General features: G+C 44.0%; 1 pseudogene; it reads left to right on the plus strand.

The window, feature by feature from the left end:
* Positions 1-1,671: 1,671 nt before the first annotated feature.
* Positions 1,672-10,437, plus strand: LOC129053349 (surfeit locus protein 6-like; annotated as a pseudogene).
* The last annotated feature ends 8,446 nt before the right edge of the window (positions 10,438-18,883 follow it).

Raw genomic sequence — 18,883 nt, forward strand, 5'->3', positions numbered from 1 at the left:
AAAATACAGCAATAGATGACTTATCAGGAAAACCTGCCTTAAAATATCTCAAATCTTGAAATTTCTAAATTTCTGTAGAATGTTTCATCAGAATGGCACTCACTGGCCAGACATGGTGGCTCACTCCTGTAATCCCAACATTTTGGGAGGCCAAGGCAGATCGTGAGGTCAGAAGTTGGAGACCAGCTTGGCCAATATGGTGAAACCCTGTCTCTACAGGGTTTTGTATGTTTGTAAACATACAAAAATTATCCGGGCCTGGTGTTGTTCACCTGTAGTCCCAGCTACTCAGGAGGCTGAGGCAAGAGAATCACCTAAACCCAGAAGATGGAGGTTTCAATGAACTGGGATTGTGCTACTGACTCCAGCCTGGGCAACAGAGCAAGACTCTGTCTCATAAAACAAAACAAAACAAAAACAAACAAACAAACCCCCCAAAAAACAAACACATGCACACACAAAAAAGAATGGCACTCCCTGAATTGTTGACATAACCCTTGAGAGGAAATCAGTGATGCTTTTGTGAAAGAAGTCAAGATGAATTTAAGAGAAGCAGTAAGCAGTATTATAAGAAAAAACAGGCCGGGCACCATGGCTCACGCCTGTAATCCCAGCACTTTGGGAGGCTGAGGTGGGTGGATCACAAGGTCAAGAGATTGAGACCATCCTGGCTAACATGGTGAAACCCCATCTCTATTAAAAATACAAAAAATTATCTGGGTGTGGTGGCGGGGGCCTGTAGTCCCAGCTAGTCAGGAAGCTGAGGCAGGAGAATGGCTTGAACCCAAGAGGCAGAGCTTGCAGTGAGCTGAGATTGCGTCACTGCACTCCAGCCTGGGCGATAGAGTGAGAATCCATCTCAAAACAAACAAACAAACAAAAATATATACACACACACACACACACACATATATGTAATTAGAGCCTGAAGCAATAGAGGGAACTTTTCTTGTGAGTGCTTTTCAGCCACTGAAATCAACCCTATAGTCCCACAGACAGTTTTTTTCCTGGATAAACATGGACATGGACTGCTCTGGCCTTGAAACTTGAGACTTACTTTGTTTTATCTGTGTTTCTTCTTCAGAAAAGGAACCCTAGGCCTCTCAAAATGTATCAAAGAACTGAAAATCATCAGATCATAGCATCCAGACAAGGAGACTTCAGGCCCCTCATTCATCACAATTGCTTCCTTACCCCTCCTGAGTTCCTGTTTCCTCACACAGAAGTGCATTTCTTCTCTGCTATATAAACCCCTGATTTTAATCAGTCAGGGAGATGGATTTGAGTCTGATTGATCTTCCATCTCGTTGACTGCAGCACCTGATTTAAAGCCTTTTCCCAGGGGCAATGCTTGTTGTCTTAGTGATTGGCTTTCCTTGTGGTGAGTAGCAAGACCTAGACTGAACCCCTCACATTTCAGTAACATCATGATTTAGCTCAAGTGTTTTACACTCCAGAAGCTACAGACTTAAAACAATGTATGCTGTGGAGAAAGTTATGAATGTGTATCCTATTTAGAAATTGGTGGAGCCAGGCCTGACTAATCACCCTTGGGCTGGCAGTTGGATGCCAGTCTGGTGGCCCCTGCTCATGCAGTGATTTCTGGCAGAGGTGGTGAGGGTCACACCCACTGCTGGATAGTGCGAGTCAGGGGCAGCCTGGACTGATGCCATGGCATTTCTGCTTGCTAAAGATTCCTACCTGCAGAGCCTGGCCAGGAAGATCTGCTCCCAGCCAGCCCGGAGCCACAGGAGGGTACGTGGGCTAGCAAAACTCAAGGCTCAGAAACTGTAGGGCCCCAAAAGAAGAAAAGGAAGAAAACACACATAAAATTTCCAGAAGTGAGAAGATAAGGCTGCTGAGCACAAGGCCTAGTCCCAGTGTGTCCAGAATTGGTGGGTTCTTGGTCTTGCTGACTTCAAGAATGAAGCTGCAGACTCTAGTGGTGAGTGTTACAGTTCTCAAGGAAGGTGTGTCTGGAGTTTGTGCCTTCAGATGTTCAGATGTGTGTGGAGTTCCTTCTGGTTGGTTCATGATCTCACTGACTTCAGGAGTGAAGCTGCAGACCTTGGCAGTGAGTATTACAGCTCTTAAAGGCAGCGTGTCTGGAGTTGTTCTTTCCTCCCATCCAGAGTTGTTTGTCCCTCCCGGTGGGTTCGTGGACTTGCTGGCTTCACAGTGAGTGAAGCTGCAGACCTTCAGAGTGAGTGATACAGCTCATAAAGGTGGCACAGACCTAGAGTAAGCAGTAGCAAGATTTATTGCAAAGAGTGAAAGAATAAAACTTCCAAAGCATGGAAGGGGACCTGAGCAGATTGCCGCTGCTGGCTCAGGCAGCCTGCCTTTATTCCCTTATCTGACCCCACCCACATCCTGCTGATTGGCCCATTTTACAGAGAGCTGACTGGTCCGTTTTGACAGGGTGCTGACTGGTGTGCTTACAATCCCTGGGCTAGACACAGAATGCTGATTGGTGTATTTGCAATCCTCTAGCTAGATGTTAAAGTTCTCCAAGTCCCCACTAGATTAGCTAGACACAGAGCACTGATTGGTGCTTTTACAAACCTTGAGCTAGACACAGGGTGCTTATTGGTGCATTTACAAACCTTGAGCTAGACACAGAGTGCTGATTGGTGCATTTGCAATCCTTTAGCTAGGCAGAAAAGTTCTCCAAGGCCCTACCCAACACAGGAGCCCAGCTGGCTTCACCTAGTGGATCCCATGCTGGGGCCGTGGGTGGAGCTGTCTGCCAGTCCCACATCATGCCCTTGCACTCTTCAGCCCTTGGGCGGTTGATGGGACAGGGTGCTGTGGAGCAGGGGCTGTGCCCAGCAGAGAGGCTCAGGCCACACAGGAGCCCACTGTGGGGGTTGCTCAGGCATGCTGGGCTGCAGGTCCCAAGCCCTGCCTGTGGGGAGGTGGCTGAGGCCTGGTGATAATTCAAATGTGGTGTGGGTGGGCCGGCAGTGCTAGGGTACCTGGCACACCCTCCACAGCCTCTGGCCTGGGTGCTAAGCCTCTCACTACCCAAGGCCAGAGGCACTGGCTGGCCACTCCAAGTGAAGGGCCCACTGAGTCTGCACCCACCCAGAACTCGCACTGGCCCACAAGGGCCATGCACAGCCTCGGTTCCTGCTCACACCTCTCCCTCCACACCTCCCTGCAGAGGGAGCCACCTCCGGCCTTGGCCAGTCCAGAGAGGGGCTCCCACAGTGCAGCAGTGGGCTGAAGGCCTCCTCAAACATGGCTAGAGTGGATGCCAATGCCGAGGAGGCGGCAAGAGCAAGTGAGAACTGCTAGCATGCTTTCACCTCTCAATACCCCCTCTAAACAGGACACCCCAACTGCTGTTGGGAATTTGACCGACGACCACTCTAGGTACTTCCTACTGGATAGGGGTGATGAAGGGGCCCTGCATTTGTAGTGTCCTCCAGAGGGGAGCTCTCTAGGCCAGTGGAAGTGCCACTGGGTCAGTCCTGGGGTCCTCAGTAGAAGTTGTTAGTTGAACACATTTGCGGTACCATTTGTAAGACCATCTGTAGCTTGATGGAGTCAATTCTAAAGTAAATAAATTTAACAAGGAGGTTAAAAATACAGGGTCCAAAGGTGAGTAACAGCAAGATGGCTGCCATGGGACCTAGAAAGGGGAGAAGCCATGTTGCTTAACTCCAGAGGTTGGTATAAGAATTTGAAAGGCGTTGTCTGATTTCAGAAGCCTTTTCCTGTAAACACCAGGCAGCATCTTGCACTATCCCTGACTGGTTAGTGTAAAAACAACACTCTTCCCCTAAGAAGGTGCAGAGTCCTCCTTTCTCAGCAGTAAGGAGGTCTAGGCCTCAGTGGTTTTGGAGAGTCACTGCTGCCAAAGAATCTGTTTGGGATTGTAGAGTAAGGATAGATTAAGTTATTTCTTGCAAACTGTCTGAAAAATCCTTTGAGTGTGTGGTAGTAGGATAATGAAGTAGATAAACTGGCTATTCCAGTTCGTATAGCAGTAACTATTCCTAACCCTACAAGTAGGGGTACTAGTTTTATGGCTCTGCGCTGATGGACTTGAGCTTTTAGGGGTACTGATAGGGTCTGATTTCCTGGGGCAATGTTAAAGACTAAGGTGCTGATGCCAGTCCAGTTAGTGGGGAAATATAGGTTGACATTCCACATAAGAAGAATATACCTTGGCTGGGTAGGCAGAACTTTACCCTGACTTTTAAAGGAATAGGGCACAGTGTTTTTTTTCTCTACTAGTTCCATCTCTCTTTCTTTCTCTTTGACTTCTTCTTTGTTTCTTCCTCTCTTTCTGACTCTCTCTTTGACTTTCTGTGTCTGTTTTCTCCTCTCTCTTTCTCTGTCTTTCTCTTTCTCTCTTTCCTTCTTGCTGATCTTTCCCTGTCTCTGGCAGCCACTTATGCTGCTGTTCTCTCCTCTCCTTTCCATTTTCATGGCTTTGGCAGTGGAAGACTTCCACCTCCTTGGGTTTTTGCATTGAGTGCAATAACTCCATAATTTCCTTGTTGTATTTAATGGGGGTTCCCCCAGAGGTTAGGTACTCCCTTTCTTTCCATGTTGCAGTATGGGCAGGTAGGATTAGATAAGCATACTTGCTATCTGTATATGCATTTATTCTTTTTCCCCTTTCTAGTACTAAGGCTCTGGTAAGTGCCACTAGTTTTGCCACCTGGGCACTGGTCCCTGGGGGAAGAGGCTTACTTTCAAGTATGGTTACCTCAATAGCTATGGGCTAACCTGCCCTTCATATCTGATTGTTCACAAATGAGCTTCCATTGATATATAGGTTAAGATCAGGATTAGCTAAGGGGAGTTCTAATAGATCATCTCGGGCAGCATAAGTCTGGACTATAATTTGTTAGCAGTCATGCTCCATTGGTTCCCCATTCTCTGAGAGAAAAGTGGCAGGGTTTATGGTCATGCACATTTGAAGCACTGGTCCCTCAAGGAGTAGTGCCTGGTATCTAAATAGGCGGTTGTCTGATAGCCATAAACTTCCTTTGACACCTATTGTGACATTTACATCATGGGTAGTCCAGACAGTGAGATCCTTTCCCTGTATTATCTTGATAGCCTCTGACACTAAGATAGCCACCACAACTACCCTTAAACAGTGAGGACAGCCTTTTGCTACTACATCAATTTCCTTACTTAGGTATGCCACTGGTTGTGGGGTTGTCCCATGAGCCTAAGGGAGGACTCCAAGAGCTATCCCTGCTCTCTCTGTGATGTATAAAGGGAAGTTTTGTCCTGTGGGAAGGCTTAAAGCTACAGCTTGTCCTTGTACTAGGACCTGCTTTAAGGTTTTCAAGACTGTTTCTGCCTCTGGTTCCCATTCTACTAGATGAGCATTTGCCCTCAGAGTTTCCTTGATTAGCATATAGAGGGGCATGGCTAACCTGCTGTACCCTGGGATCCATAGTCAGCAAAAGCCAGTGATTCCAAGGAACCCCTGCAACTGTTTTAACGTCTTAGGGTGAGGATAAGCCAGTATGGGCTGTATTCATTCCTTGCTGAGGGCCTTGGTCCCTCTGGCTATGATTAAGCCTAGATATTTGACCTGCTATAGGCAAATCTGGGCCATTAGCCTAGACACCTTTTATCCTTGATTAGCTAGAAAGTTCAAGAGATCTAGAGTAGCCTGCTGGGACAAGGCTTGCAAACTGGTAGCCAAAATAAATCATCCACATACTGAAGGACCAGAGTGCCTGGATTTGAAATTGGCCTAGATCTTGAGCCAGTGCCTGACCAAACAGGCGAAGGCTATCCCTAAACCCTTGGGGCAAGACTGTCCACATAACTTGGGACATGTGGTCTGTGGTATCCTCAAAGGCAAAGAGAAATTGGGAGTCAGAGTGCAGGGGAATACAGAAGAAGGTATGCTTGAGGTCCAGAACCATGAACCATTCTGCTTCCTCTGGTATTTGAGAGAGCAGGATATAGGGTTGGGTACAACTTGATATAGAGAAATTACTGCCTCGTTGATGAGTCTAAGAGTTTGTCATAGTCTCCACTGACTGTTCAATTTTTCTACACATAGAATTGGGGTGTTGCAGGGATTGCTGCATTTCCTTACTAAGCCTTGAGCTTTTAAATGTTTAACAATATCCTATAATCCTTTATGAGCTGCAGTCCTTAAGGGATATTGCCTTGATAAGCAAAAGTGGTGGGGCCTTTGAGCCTGATTTGGACTGGGCAGGCATTTTTTGCCCTTCCAAATTGTCCTTCCAAAGCCCAGACTTCAGGGTTGATTCCCTCCTCAAGTAGGGGATAACAAATGGGTAACTTGTTCCCCATATTCATGTAGATAATAGCTTCAGCCTTGGCTAATATATCCCTCCTTAATAAGAGTGTCGGACTTTCAGGCATAACAAGAAAGGCATGTGAAAAGAGTAAAGTCTCCCAAATACAACTGAGGAGATGGGAGAAATACCTGGTCATGTGCTGTCCCAGGAGCCCTCAGATGGTAACAGACCTTGAGGACAGTCATCGAGGACAGGAGATTAACACTGAGAAGGCCATGCCAGTGTGTCCAGCAGGAAGTCAGTTTCCTGGCCCTCAATGGTTACACATACCTGGGGCTCAGTGAGGGTGATGACATGACCTGGTGCTTGCCCCAGGCACCCCCATTCCTGTTGTTGGTTGGGGATTTCTGACCCAGAGAATCTTCATCCTCTGGGGCAGTGCACCTTCCAGTGACTGCTTTGGAATACTCAACATGGACCTGGTGGCAGCTTGTTTCTCATTGGACAATCTTTTTTAAAGTGTCCTTGCAAATCACACTGGTAACAAGCCATACCAGGTGATTGGCCTGTTCCATTTTCTGTCCTCTCTGAACCACCAAGGTTTGTCTGTCTGAGGGCCATGACTAAGCCTTCAGACTTTCTCTGATCTCAGTTCTCCTTTTGGGCCTGTTCCTCTTGGTCCCTATTATAGAATACCAAGGTTGCCAGGTTTAATAATGCCTCTAGATTTTCTTCAGGGCCCAGGGCTTTCTTTTGGAGCTTTCTCCTGATATTTGCAGCTGATTGGGTAATAAATTTATCTTTTAGAATCAACTGACCCTCATTCAAGTGATTTGGGTGACAGGGGAGTATGTGTTCTTAAGGCCTCCCATATTTGTCTGAGGAAGGCAGGATTTTCTTCCTTTCCATGAGCTATGGTGGACATCATTGTATAATTCATGGGCTTTTTCCTGATTCTCCTTAGTCCTTCTAGAACACAGATGTTTACTACCCCAGTCTCTACGATCTGAGTCAAGGTCCCAGTGGGGATCTATACTGGGGATGGCTTCCTGACCAATAGGGAATTTGTCCCTTTCTTCAGCTGTCATTCTATCATTTACTTGAGTAAGACACCAGGTATCTCCAAACTCTCAGGCTGCAGCTAAAGCTGCATTTCTTTTCATTCTTTTCATTCTTTTCATTTTCAGGGTTTGATCTAACAGTAGCATGACATCTCTCCAAGTGAGGTCAAAGGTTTGCCCTAGACCCTTTAGGACACAGATGTACCTATCAGCATCATCTGAAAACTTCTTCAGGTCTGCCTTGATCTGCCTGAAATCATAGAGGGAGAAAGAGACATGTACCCAGCTTGGGCCAAATTCCCTTCACCCTACAGCTTGAAGGGGACATAACTGATAGCCTGGGGGTGGGGGGTGGTTGTGGTCCTTTGTAGATTCCTTTGCTTATTTCCTTCTGGGTGGGGGAGATTAGAGGAGGCTTATTGTTAATAGGAAGGGGAGCTATAGAGAGGCTAGGATACGGGCGTAAGCTGAGATCCTCTTGTGGGATGTAAATTGCAAGCTTTGCATAGTTTTGTATTCTCCTTCAATGAAAAGAAAGCTTAGACATAAGGTATTTCACTCCAGTTGCCTTCCCTTTTACAGAAAAGGTCATGCTGCAGGATAGTATTGTAATTTGTTCTTCCCTCAGGTGGTCATTTTTCCCCATCACAGAGAGAATATTGGGGCCAGGCCATAGTGCAGAAAAAAAATGAGCCACCCCTTTTTCAGGGTTTGTGGGTTAAATTTGTCTCAACGGCTTAGGATGCACTTTAAAGGTGAGCCTGTTGATGCCTGAGGGTTTCCCATATGAAAGACAAAACCACCCATGGTTTTGATTTGCTTTGTTTCTCTCCCTGCCCAAGAACCCACAACGGTCCCTGGAACTTGCTGATCAGAATAGTTGTGCTCACCAATGCAGCAGCAGAAACACTAGTTTTCCTCCCAGAACACAAGGAGGACTGAGGAAGGTCAGATTTAGTGGCCCTTACCAACACACTCTTAAAAACCTGCAACCCTGCCTGTCCTCCTAGACCACCAAGAGGACAAAGAAAGTCGGATGAAGTGGCCCTTACCAATGCATTCTCAAAAACCTGTTAGAGTCTTAAGCATTCTCCTGTTAGTAGTGGGACTTTACTCCTGTCCTATAAAGATGTAATGCCCCAAAAATGAAGTGGAGGGCCTTAACCTGACGGAGGGAAGGGATCTCCAGGGTTGGAAGAGTGACACCTTTTGTGCTCACTTGTATGAATAGTAAGGATAGAATTTCTGAGGCTCCCCATATCCTAGCTTCAGGAATAGTTTTGTTAGGCCTGTTAGCCTGAGGAGGGATCCTAAAATTCCAGATAGTCCCCCTATGATGGGGCTTTGGGCAAAAATGATGTCTTTCTGATCGGTGAGCCAGGGTGCCTAAAGAAATAACAGAGTCCTGGAGTTTATACTAGAAGTCATTCTTATAGGAGAAACTAGAAAATCACCAGAGACAGGGAGTGATTTTTAGAAGTAGGACTAGCCTTGGAGAAGAGAGGCAAGATGAAGTTTGTCTGCAAAACTTCTTTAGGACCCAGGAGGCAAGGGTCAGGATAGATTAGATAGATGGGTGAGTCTCACTTGGGTGACATGCCTTTGAGAGTTCCGCTCATGGCCGCAGGGTTAACCAACTTGTTGTCAGGACCCCAGAGCTGAATGGCTTTCCCCTCTGTTGACCCTGGGCTCAGCCTAGAAGCACGGGAAAAGTGGAAGCTGGTTCCAGGCAAACCAATGCTCCCAACTCTGAAGAGTCAGGGGTTGTTAGAGAGCTCTTTCCAAGAAAGCCTGACACCCATGTCTTTAGTCCAGCGGCTCTCAGTAGTTGCTTTTAACTGGCTGACAGTTTCCCAGTATTTAGCTACCAAATTCTAAGGAAAAATAGGACAGAATAGCAAGCAAAAGGGGTCCGATGGTACTCACTACTTGATGACAGGTGATAGTCTCACCGCTTGGTGATAGGTGACGGTCTCACCGCTTGGTGATAGGTGACGGTCTCACCACTTGGTGATAGTCTCACCACTTGGTGATAGTCTCTTTGTGGTTGCCAAAATGTGTCTGGAATTGGTGATTTCTTGGTCTCACTTACTTAAAGAATGAAACCATGGACACTTGTGGTGAGTGTTACAGTTCTTAAAGATGGTGTGTCTGGAGTTTCTGCCTTCAGATGTTCAGATGCAACCAGAGTTTCTTCCTTCTGGTGGGTTCCTGGTCTCCCTGACTTCAGGAGTGAAGCTGCAGACCTTGGTGGTGTTACAGCTCTTAAAGGCAGCATGTCTGGAATTGTTCATTCCTCCCATCCAGACTCAGGCATGGTGGGCTGCAGGTCTCAAACCCTGCCCTGCTGGGAGGCGGCTGAGGCCCACAGAGAATTCCAGCACTGAAAGGGCAGGCTGGCAGTGCTGGGAGATGGGCATACACTCTGCAGCTGCTGGCCCGGGTGCTCCGCCGCTTACTGCCTGGGCAGAGGCACTGGCCAGATTCTCCGAGTGCAGCCTGCCAAGCTGGCCCACCCAGAACTCCAGCTGCCCCACTATGGCCTCCCACAGCCTTGGTTCCCACCTGTGCCTCTCCCTCCACACCTCCCTGCAGAGGGAGACGGCCCCAGCCTTGGCCAGTCCAGAGAGGGGCTCCCACAGTGCAGCAGTGGGCTCAAGAGCTCCTCAAGTGCTGCCAGAGTGGACCCAAGGTGGAGAAGGCACCCAGAGTAAGTAAGGGCTGTCAGCATGCTGTCACCTCTCACCAAGTCTCCAGCAGCCTCTTGGACCAGGAAGCCTAAGGCAGCCAAAAAGGAGGCAGTTTCAGCATCCAGCTCTGCAGGGATCCCTACAGATGTCCTGGCCACAGAACTTGAGTCTCTCTCTGGCCTGGATGTTCCGTGACAGTGACTTCATGAGAAGATCCAGGAGGCTTGGGGCCAGGGCAGTGCCAAGGAGCTGTCCCCTGCTGCCCTGGGGTAAAGGCGGTGGAGAAAGAGGGAACGGGACTGGCAAAAGAGGAAGCAAGAGGAGCTGTGGGCAAAATAGAAGGCCAAGAAGGCTAGGAGGCTACGCAGGCCCTGTAGGCAGTCAAGCCAACCTCTGAAGGGGCCGGCAAGAAGCCGCAGGTGCCGACAGGGCTGATCTTCAACAAGGTGTAGGTGAGCGAAGAGGAGTCTGCCAGCAAGGAGCAGCACAGGAAGAAGAGGCAGAGGGTGAAGGGAAAGAAAACTCACACCACTTACAGGCAGGAACTACCTGCAGCTGCTGAAGCATCTGGATGAGCTGAGTGGCCAGGGTGATGGGAAGGCGCTGGAGCTGTAGGACAAGATGAAGTGGACCAAGCTCCTGTACAAGACAGAGGATGCGTTGATCCAGGATGATAATTGCCTGCTACAGGAGGGCCTGAAGCCCAAGGAGAATCACAGAGTCCAGCAGCCAGGCGAGTGGGAAAAGCGCAACTCAGGCATGGTACACAAGATGCATCAGTGCCAGGACCTGCTGGCAGTAGAACCTGCACAGGAAGAAGACGGCCCACATCCTGCCCACATCCGGCCCACATCCGGCCCACATCCAGCGCACATCCGGCCGACATCCAGCACACATCCAGGGGACATCCAGTGCACATCCGGGGGACATCTAGCGCACCTGCTGAGGGCCCACAAGAGCTGTATCCTGCCGCAGGACCTGGACCTCGGAGGCCTAGCAGGAGTGCCTGGCCCGCCCGGGCCTGGGCCTGGGCCTTTTCCACGTGGGGCTGCCATCTTCCATCTTGTGAGGCTCCAGGGGACCCTCTGAGTCCTTGATGGTGGCTATTTCCAGGATCTCCGCGGACCTCCGTCACTCCCTGTGAAAGGGACCCAGTCGTTCTCTGCTGAGTAGTGAGGGCTCAGATCACGCATGTGAAAGAGAATGTTTCAGCATCTCCTTAAAAATGCAGCCTGGGGCCATCAGACCCAGGGAAAGGATGAGCCAGACTGCTGGGCTTGAAAGCTTCACAGAGGTCTGCAGAGTCAGGAAGGAGGAACGATGGTCACTGCCTCTTCTCCTCCTGCCTGTGTTCTCAGGGGCCACAGGACTGAAGAGAGTGGCCTTGCTGCCAGACCATGTTAGTCCACAGCTCACCGGAAAGGAGGACAACCCTGAGGCGTGGCGAGTGGGCATGTCCAGGCATGGTGCCTACTGGGACAGAATGCCATGGCTCTCCCCCGTCTCTTGACTTTGGCCTATGGAGGTTTCATTCCTTTCTGTTCCTCAACCCCTGGAGGCGGCATTTAACCTCAGAATTCAGAGGGAGCAAGGGAGCTGTACCTTCCCAGAGTCAACATCTGTGAATTGGGCTACGTGCATTGGCCCAAGGGAAAAGAGAAAGAAAGAATAAAACCTAGAGAGAGAGTGAAGCGAATGGAAGATACAAAGTGGGATGGAAGATTATATCCAAAGCTACAGGCAATTAAAATGAATGCAGGTTGACGAAACTCAGGTGAATTGTAGTGATATGGTTGATAAAGCTGTAAATAAAATTCTATTGACGAAACTTTCTGGTTAGAAGACAAAGATTGTAACCAAAAGAGAGCTGGTCTGTTATTAGAGTAGACTGAAATGAAAAGGCACTGTGAAAGTTCAAACGTCATGTGATATAAGGGACAGACACAACAGTATCTGAAAAGAGTATATAGTCTTTTCAAGCATATATGGAAAATTGATGGAAATTGACCACCTACTTTGTCCAGAAAAGAAGTCTTAAGATATTTCAAGGTATCAGTGTCATTATCTGACCATATCCCAATGTAGTTAAAAATTTTTGAGCTAATTCTCAAAATTTCTTATTTGGAATTTTTAAAACACACTTACAAATTACCTGTGAGTTAAAGAATTCCTAATGGGTGTTAGAAATATTTGAGACTAAAAGATAATGAAAATGCAAGAAAAAAAGGAAATTGGAGGAAGATGGATTTAAACTACTCTTACTAAGTTGAAAATTTACTTCTTTCCTTTTGTATTTTATATTGCTATATCATAGTTGTACATAATTTGGGGTACATATGGTATTTTGATACAGGTACACAATGTGCAGTCCTGATCAAATCAGGGTGATTGGGACATCCATTACCTTAAACTTTTGCTTTTCATATTTGTGTTGGGAACACTGCAATTCTTCCAGATATGTTGAAGTACATTTTATTGTTAACTTTAATTTTCTTACTGTACTATAAAATACTAAAACATAATTATACCTTCTAACAATATTTTTGTACTCATTAACCACCTTCTCTTCATCCTCTTAACTTCCACACACTTACCAGCCTTTGGTAACCATCACTCTACTCTCTCTAGCTCCATGAAATGAAATCCCATTTGTTTGTTTTTTGTTGTTGTTGTTGTTGTTTTGAGACACAGTCATACTCTGTTGCCAAGCTGCACTGCAGTAGTGCAATCTCGGCTCACCACAACCTCTGCCTCCTGGCTTCAAGTGATTTCTTTGCCTTAGCCTCCTGAGTAGCTGGGTCTACAGGTGCGTGCCACCACGTATGACTAAGATTTTTTTGTATTTTAGTAGAGATGGGGTTTCACCATGTTAGCCAGGATGGACTCAATCTACTGACCTCATGATCCACCCACCTAGGCCTCCCAAAGTGCTGGGATTACAGGCAAGAGCCACCGAGCCCAGCTGAAATCCAATTGTAAGCTCCACATGTGGTGAGAGCATGTGATGTTTGTCTTTCTCTTCATGGCTAATTTCAGCTAATGCTCTGCGGTTCCATCTATGTTTCTGCAAAAGACAGGATTTTGTTATTTTTTTATGACTCACTAGTCTTCCATTGTGAATATATACCACATTTTCTTGATTCATTTTTCCATTGAGGGCCATTTAGGTAGATTCCATACTTTGGCTATTGTGAATAGTGCTGATTAACATGAATGTGTAGATGTCCTTCAATATACTTATTTCCTTTCTTCCTGACATATTCAGTGGTGGAATTGCTGGATCAAATGGCAGTTTTATTTTTAAGTTTTTTTTGGGAACCTCTAAGTGTAGAGGTTTTCCATAATGAGAAAATTTCTAAATTGAAATGCCAATATACATGGGTATTTCTATCAGAAATCTTCCTCAAGAGTAACTTCCATGAAACATTTATTAATTAGCAAACTGGATCAAAAGACAGACTTCACATATAGGTTGATATTAGTGCATCGAAAGGAGAAGGGTAAAACTGACAATTCAAAAGCTTTGGAGAATTAATGAGTATTTTGTATGAATTGTTGCATAAGAAATTATGCCAAAGTTAGGTAAGAAGAAAGGTTTAGTGGTATCGTGTGTTTCTAGTGGCTAAGACCAATAATAGAAAATATTAGATATTCTACTTTAAACACCTGACAAAATAGTAATTGTATAGAAGACAGGTATTCAGCATGTTATCATCACCTTTTTTCTTTTTTGTCTGTATCCTTTCCATGCATAAAGGCAAAAAGGCCATCAACATATCCCTAACCACACTCTAAAAAAAATAAATTTCATTAATCACAATGCAATAAAATTACATATTTTCAACATAAGACAAAAAATTAAAAACATAAACCCTCTCTATTAGGAATTTAATAACATTCTTCCAAATAAATGTTTAGGCTAATAATTAAATCAAAACTTTAATTAGAACTTTAATCAATTAGAAAGAGGCATTAAAGACAAATCCATGTAGAAACCTTTAAGGAATGGCTAAAGTAGTATTCTGAGTAAAAGTTGCATACTAGAAACATTTATTAGGCATCAAGAAAATAAAAATCCAATGAACTATGCATTGAACTTGGGAAAGTAGAAATAAAGCCAAAAGGAAGCCAAAGAAAGTAAAAAGGGGGACTAATAAAAACATAAAAAGAAAAGAAGAACATAGTTGTTAATAGATTTGGCAAAAGAATTTAATTTGTCCCTCAAAGCAACACTAATTAGTCCTGCTAGAATTGCATTTTCATTCTGCCATAATAGCTCAATCTACATGAATCTCAGTGAAAATTTTCTTCTTGTTGATGTAGAATGGAAATCAAGATCACATTTAGGCTGCATCAAAAGGAGAAGAAAAGTTTATTATTATACAGCTGATACAAAATACTCAATTTTCCAAAGCTTTTGAATTGTCAGTTTCACCCTTCTCCTTTTGATGCACCTAAATTTGACTGAAGCGCACTCTTGTTTCTGCTGTCTGGTTCTCCGGCATCCTCAGCTGTGCTTTGGTCTGCAGCTCTCTGCTGTCTCTGAGTTTTACAACACTGCCATGAGGCTTCCATGAGCTGTGATTATACCACTGCACTCCAGCCTGGGTAGCAGAGCTAGACTGTTTATCACAAACAAACAAAAACTCAAATCCTGGAAGGGCCAGTGCTTGATTACTGTTAGGGTTAGGGTTAGAGAAGGTTTTTTTCGTGCTTAAATTCTGGCTTCACCAATCATGAGATGTGGAGATTATTTACTATTCCTGGTCTTTGTTCACAAACAGAAAGTTTAGGTATAGTGTGTCCATAGGTCACCTGGTGCATAAAAGGGTTTGATGATGTTGAAATACTAGTATATCGAGATTAAGAAAATAATATTATTTAATATCATATGTATTTTTTTTTAGTTTAAGGCAATATATATATTTACACTTTAAAGAGGTCCTCAGGGTATTAACTACCCAAATAAAGGTGATTTCCATCAAGGGCTAGATATCTCTCTGGCTGCATGGCATGTAATAAATCAAGTATCATGGGTAGGAAAAAAAGGGAATTTAGGAATTTATACAGCCTGGGAAAGGGAATTTAGCAGCAATTTGAAGGGGGACATAAAGTGTGTGGTGAATGCTGCTCTGTGTTTTTACTGTGGGAATTCATAAAAGGAATCAGGCTTAAAATATTACCTCCCTGAGGCTATAACCTCCAACTCAGATGTAAAGAAAAAGATCATTTTCTCTTCTCCCATGTGTCCTGAAGTGGTGCTGACATATGTCAAGCTTGTAGGTGGCCATAAGTTGTGAATTAAATAGTCTCTTCCTGATGTTTGCCTTTGCTTTGGTGTGGTCACATGAACATGATATCTTGGAAAACAAGTACCAAAATAAACCATGTTTGGTTTAGGGTTAGGGTAAGACTTTTGTGCTTAAATTTTGGCTTCACCATTTTGTTCATATACTTCAAATATTTCACTATTTTGTTCATATCCTTCCAAAAAGGATTTGAAGTAAATTATTACAAATTGCAAATAAAAATGGATACATATATAACTTTAAATTCTGGGGTACATGTGCAGAATGTGCAGTTTTGTTACATAGATATACATGTGCCATGGTGGCTAGCTGCACCTGTCAACCCATCACCTAGCTTAGGTATTTTTCCTAATGTTATCCCTCCCCTAGCTCCCCTCCTCCTGACAGGCCCCAGTGTGGGATGTTCCCCTCCCTGTGTCCATGTGTTCTCATTGTTCAACTCTCACTTTGAGTGAGAACATGCAGTGTTTGGTTTTCTGTTCTTATGTTAGTTTGCTGAGAAGAATTGTTTCCACCTTCATCCATTTCCCCGAAAAGGACATGAATTTATCATTTTTTATGGCTGCATAATATTTCATGGTGTATATGTGCCACATTTTCTTTATCCAGTCTATCATTGATAAACATTTGTGTTGGTTCCAAGTCTTTGCTATTGTGAATAGTGCCACAATAAACCCACGTGTGCATGTGTCTTTATAGTGGAATGATTTATAATCCTTTGGGTATATACCCAGTAATGGGATTCCTGGGTGAAATGGTATTTCTAATTCTAAACCCTGGAGGAATCACCACACTGTCTTCCACAAAGGTTGAACTAATTTACCTCCCACAAACAGTGTAAAAGTGTTCCTTTTTTTCCGCATCCTCTCCAGCATCTGTTGTTTCCTGACTTTTTAACAATCACCATTCTAACTGGTGTAGATAGTATCTCACCATGGTTTTGGTTTGCATTTCTCTAATGACCAGTGTTGAGCATTTTTTCATATGTCTATTGGCTGCATAAATGTCTTCTTTGGAGAAGTGTCTGTTCATGTTTTTTGCCCACTTTTTGATGGGGTTGTTTTTTTCTGGTAAATTTGTTTAAGTTCTTTGTAGATTCTGGGTATTAGCCTTTCTCAGATGGATAGACTGCTAAATTTTTCTCCTGTTCTATAGGTTGCCTGTTCCTTTTGCTGTGCAAAGCTCTTTAGTTTAATTAGATCTTATTTTTCAATTTTGGCTTTGGTTGTCATTGCTTTTTATGTTTTAGACATGCAGTCTTTGCTCATGCCTACATCTTGAATGGCATTACCCAGGGTTTCTTCCAGGATTTTTATGGTTTCAGGTCTTATATTTAAGTCTTTGATCCATCTTGAGTTGATTTTTGTATGAGGTGTAAGGAAGGGATCCAGTTTCAGTTTTCTGCATGTGGCTGGCCAGTTTTCCTGACATTTGTTAAGAAGGGAATATTTTCTCCACTGCCTGTTTGTTTCTTGACTGATATTGTTAAATGTGAATGGAAGAATGAAATACGGTCTAAACTGTTAAATAACTCTAACTAAAATATGTACTATGTACATATGTACTATGATGCACTATGATGATTGATTGTATATGTCAACTTGACTAGATCAAGGGATGCCCAACTAGCTGGGGAAACATAATTTCTGGGTGATTCTGAAACGATGTTTCTGGAAGAGACTAACATTTCAATCAGTTGACTAAGTGATGATCTGCCCTTACCAACATGGAAAGGTAGGTATTGTCCAATCAACCAAAAGCCCAAATAGAATAAAAATGGGGAGAAAGGAAAAATTTACTCCTAGCTTGAGCTGAGACATCCATCTTCTGCTGCTCTTTGACATAGAACTCCTCTGTTTTCAGGTCTTCAGACTTGAACTATAACTACACCACCTGCTTTCCTGGGTCCTGGCTTACAGACAGCAGACTGTGGGACTTTTCAGTCTCTCAAATCCATGAGTGAATCTCTCAAAATGAATATCTTTCCTTTTAAAATCATTTACTTATGTGAATTTAAAGGGTACAAGTGCGATTTGTTACAGGCATAGATCTCACAGTGATCAAGTCAGGGCTTTTAGGATATTCATCACCCAAATAATGTACATTCTACCCATTAAGTAATTTCTCATCCTCTACTGCCTTTGTACCATCCCACCCTTTCAAATCTACAGTATCTATTATAATACTCTCTATATCCATGTGTACAAATGTTTTAACACTTACTTGTGAGAACATGTAGTATTTATGTTTCTGTGTCTGACTCATTTTACTTAAGATAATAGCCTCCAGTTCCATCCACATTGCTGCAAAAGACATGGTTTCATCTTCTTTTATGGCCGAATAGGATTCCATTGTGTATACATACCACATTTTCCTTATTCCATCCTCTATTGATGGTTACTGAGGTGGATTCCATTTCTTTTCTATTGTGACTGGTACTGTGATTAGCTGTTAAGTGCAAGTATTGTATGATATATTTATCTGTATATATTCTGTTGGTTCTATTGTCCTAGAGAACCCTGACCAATATGTGTATCTAAGTGATTTGGGAATATTTCTCTTTTTAAAAGAAAAAGTTGCATTTTTATCAAAACAAAGTTTACAAACCCATCCTATGCTTAAAAAAAAAATCATGAACAATTATCACAGTTGGAAACCTTTTAATAGACTTTTCCTGGGATGATATAGCAGGCATATGGTCTACCTCAAAGCAGTTGACCACAGTGGGAACCGTGGCCATTGAAAAATTGTCTTTGCAAAATGATACTCATGTTTTCACACTAAAGTGCACTCTGGCTTCTACTCTCTGTTTCTCAGGTACCCTCAGCTGCACCTTGGTCTGCAGCTCTCTGCTGTCTCTGAGTCATACAAGGCTGCTAGGACAGTTTGGTGCCCACAGGGGGTCTAGGCGGGTGCTGGGTACCAAAGACCAAGTGAGAAGGAGTCTCAGGTTTAGAGCTCACTGGTCCTTTATTGCAGGAACTGCACTGAGGAGTTCTGAAGTGTTAAGGGCTGATGCTCCTTGAGGATAATTTTGAAAATATGTGAGCTTCTCACAATAATAACATATTCTCTGCTTTTCCCCTTGCAAGAGCCTTTGGTAGCCAGGGTTACATGAAGTCTCTGTTAAGAGACTGAGCTCTCTCAGCTTGTCCTGAAGATTTTGCCGGCCAGGTAATTTGCACACTGAGATTCACCTCTCTCTCCCCATTGTACTTCATTTGCCCCTCACTTTTCTTCCCTGGAATTTTATTTGCTGAAAATGTGTTCATGCACAAGTTTTATTGTTTCAAATTTTGTTTCCTATAAGCCTGGGCAAATACGAAGTTCTTTTGTAATTTATTAATAAAAATGTAAAATGTTAATAATAAACCTATAAAACATAAGTAAATTGAAGGAGAATGATTATATATACACATATGCATGCATACATAACTTTATATTTGTATATATGGTATGCATACAAACCTCATGTCCAATAAAACAGACTAAAATAGAGGAATCTAGGTTGGACACAGTATCTCATGCCTGTAATCACAGCAATTTGAGAGGCTGAAGCAGGAGGATCACTT

Source organism: Pongo abelii, chromosome Y (genome assembly GCF_028885655.2).
Source record: "Pongo abelii isolate AG06213 chromosome Y, NHGRI_mPonAbe1-v2.0_pri, whole genome shotgun sequence".
Classification (NCBI taxonomy): domain Eukaryota; kingdom Metazoa; phylum Chordata; class Mammalia; order Primates; family Hominidae; genus Pongo; species Pongo abelii.